A 3,465-nucleotide genomic window follows, 5' to 3' on the forward strand; every position below is an offset into this window, starting at 1 on the left:
ATCATCACTATCACCATCATCTTTATCATCACTATCACCACCATCATCATCATCACTATCACCATCATCATCATCACTATCACCATCATCATCATCACTATCACCATCATCATCATCACTATCACCACCATCATCATCATCACCATCACCATCATCATCATCACTATCACCATCATCATCATCACTATCACCACCATCATCATCATCACCATCACCATCATCATCATCACTATCACCATCATCATCATCACTATCACTACCACCATCATCATCATCACTATCACCATCTTTATCATCACTATCACTACCATCATCATCACTATCACCACCATCATCATCATCACTATCACTACCATCATCATCATCAATCGTCATCATCACTAGGATTGGGAATCGAAAATCAATTCCAATTCCAGAATCGGATACTTAAGGTCAGGAATCGGATACTTGTTGTCAAATTAAAATTTAGATTCCTATGCACTTTTTTTTTCTTCATGTGTGAGGGCCGGACCTAGCGATCTGCCAGGACCTTGCTCGTTAATCTAAGCGCTGCAAAGTTTGGCTACATTTGCGATCAGAAGCTAAAAAAGCTAAGTATAATATCTGTGATAGCTAAACATGTTGCAAGAGAGGCGTCACCACCAACATGACAAAGCACTTTAATTGAATAGATCGTTAAAGATCGCAAACACGTAATTGTAAATTCCTATATTACAATGATTTGTCGGTTTCATTCCTCAACCTTTGATGTGTGTGATCAATGTTGTGATCACGTGGTTCATCTGTGCAGCGTATGATCACACCAGTGTGTTTTGAACATTTAAATCTGCGTTTATATTTTCTTTATATAAACTCTGATGTGTACGGTAGCAATTAAAATAGAGTAAATCACCTTTTGAAAGTAATTGGACACTTCAAATGAAGATTTATTGATTACAGTGTTACGCCAGTAGGTGGCGAAAAGGGGCTGTTAAAATTTATTTGTCTCTGAATCATACAAGAGATTCGTTCAAGAATGCTGATTCATCCAGTAATGAAACCGAGTGAGTCATTGAATCATTCATTCATAAATTACATGATTTTGTTTAATTGTCTAATGTTTTTTTCTTCAGAATCATGAGAGAACCACAACTTCCATTGAGGAAAAAAAAACTAAATTTATCCAGAATCATGCAGTTCTATTTTGCACACAAACAGCTCTTAAAGAGTCCAGTTTGTATGTAGCCTGCTGATTTTTGTTCATTGCATTCAGCTGCAACTAAATTATTCGCAAAAAAAGAGGCACAGGACAAATTGATATCATTATTTAATCACATTTAATCGCAATCGAAACTGGGAATCGAAAATAATCAGAATCGATAAAATTCAGAAACGATACCCAGCCCTAATCATCACCATCAGGGAGAATGAACGCTGTGTGTGTGTGTGAGTGTGTGTATGTGTGAGTGAGTGTGTGTGTGAGTGTGTGTGTGTGAGAGAGAGTTACCAGGTGTTTGTTGGCCTTCTGCAGCTCCTGCTTGTGTTTCTGCTCCTGGTTTAGTTTTTCTTCTACCTGAGAGAGATTCTGCTCAACATAAATCTTCTGTAACATTATAAATGTTTGTACTGTCACTTTTCATCAGTTTAATGTGTCCTAGATCAATACTGACATTAAATGCTTTAGCAGCACAACATGTACTTCTGTTGCACCAGTAAACTCTCTGAATATGAAGTGAAGTAAGCGACAGCTGTATTGGTGTGTCTGCTTCACCTGAGCAGGTGTGACGTGGCGTCGCTCTCGTGTGAATCATCCAGGAAGTGCTGTGATGCAGGGGCCAGAAAATCTATGGGGTCAAAGGTGAAAGGTCAGGTGATTTGATCAGCACTAAATACAGTTCAGCAGCTCTATGGAAGCATCTGTGTGTGTATGTGTGTATCTCACCGTGTCGGTCCGCTGACGTCGGTGTGTTCCTCAGTATGGACTGTAAGTGTGTCCTTACATTCTCCATTTCCTCTATGTGCTTCCTTCCACTCTACACACACACACACACACACTCACACAGTGAGAAAATCCTGATTAAATTAGGACTGATTTAAATAAATGTCTGACATAATGCGATGGTGTGAGAGTCATGACTGCAGTCTGGCATCAGATGCTCAGAGATCAGACAGCGATCAGACTGAGATTAGACTGATCAGAGAAATCAGACAGCGATCAGACTGAGATCAGAGAAATCAGACTGCAATTAGACTGAGATCAGAGAAATCAGACTGAGATTAGACAGATCAGAGAAATCAGACAGCAATCAGACTGAGATCAGAGAAATCAGAAAGCAATCAGACTGAGATTAGACTAATCAGAGAAATCAGACTGAGATTAGACTCAGATCAGAGAAATCAAACAGAGATTAGACTCAGATCAGAGAAATCAGACATCAGAGAAATCAGACTGAGATCAGAGAAATCAGACTGAGATCAGAGAAATCAGACTGAGATCAGAGAAATCAGACTGAGATCAGAGAAATCAGACTGAGATCAGAGAAATCAGACTGAGATCAGAGAAATCAGACTGAGATCAGAGAAATCAGACTGAGATCAGAGAAATCAGACTGAGATCAGAGAAATCAGACTGAGATCAGAGAAATCAGACTGAGATCAGAGAAATCAGACTGAGATCAGAGAAATCAGACAGCGATCAGACTGAGATCAGAGAAATCAAACAGCGATCAGACTGAGATCAGAGAAATCAGACTGCAATTAGACTGAGATCAGAGAAATCAGACAGCGAGCAGACTGAGATCAGAAAAATCAGACTGCAATTAGACTGAGATCAGACAGCGATCAGACTGAGATTAGAGAAATCAGACAGCGATCAGACTGAGATCAGAGAAATCAGACAGCGAGCAGACAGATTAGACTGATCAGAGAAATCAAACAGCGATCAGACTGAGATTAGACTGATCAGAGAAATCAGACTGAGATCAGACTCAGATCAGAGAAATCAGACAGCGATCAGAGAAATCAGACAGCGATCAGACTGAGATCAGACAGAAATAAAACAGCATCAGACTGTGATCAGACAGATCAGACTGAGACTAGATTGAGATCAGATCAGACAGCGATCAAACTGCAAGACAGATCAGACTGCATTTAGACAGAGATCACAGAGATCAGAGAGATCAGACAGACATCAAACAACATCAGACTGAGATCAGAGAGATCAGACTGAGATTACACTGAGATCAGACTGCAATCAGACTGAGATCTCACAGTGAGCAAACTGCGATCAGACAGAGATCAGACTGCGTTTCGACAGAGATCACAGAAATCAGACTGCAATCAGACTGTGATCAGACAGATTAGATTGAGATCAGACAGTGAGCAAACTGCGATCAGAGATCAGACTGTGATCAGACTGAGATTAGATTGAGATCAGACAGACATCAAACTGCGATCAGAGAGCAGACAGCGATCAAATGACAATCA

At 40.1% G+C, this 3,465-nt stretch overlaps 1 long non-coding RNA gene across 1 annotated transcript in view; it reads right to left on the bottom strand.

The window, feature by feature from the left end:
* Positions 1 to 1,750: 1,750 nt before the first annotated feature.
* Positions 1,751 to 3,465, bottom strand: part of LOC107574465 (uncharacterized) — a 5,226-nt gene continuing 3,511 nt past the window's right edge. The window contains exons 3-4 of the long non-coding RNA XR_001607678.1: positions 1,922 to 2,012; positions 1,751 to 1,823 (exon numbers count right to left, since the gene is read on the bottom strand). This is a non-coding gene — a long non-coding RNA (uncharacterized lncRNA). The remainder of the gene's footprint in view (positions 1,824 to 1,921; positions 2,013 to 3,465) is intronic.

This window comes from Sinocyclocheilus grahami, unplaced genomic scaffold, assembly GCF_001515645.1.
Source record: "Sinocyclocheilus grahami isolate Dianchi unplaced genomic scaffold, SAMN03320097.WGS_v1.1 scaffold2241.1, whole genome shotgun sequence".
Lineage (NCBI taxonomy): Eukaryota > Metazoa > Chordata > Actinopteri > Cypriniformes > Cyprinidae > Sinocyclocheilus > Sinocyclocheilus grahami.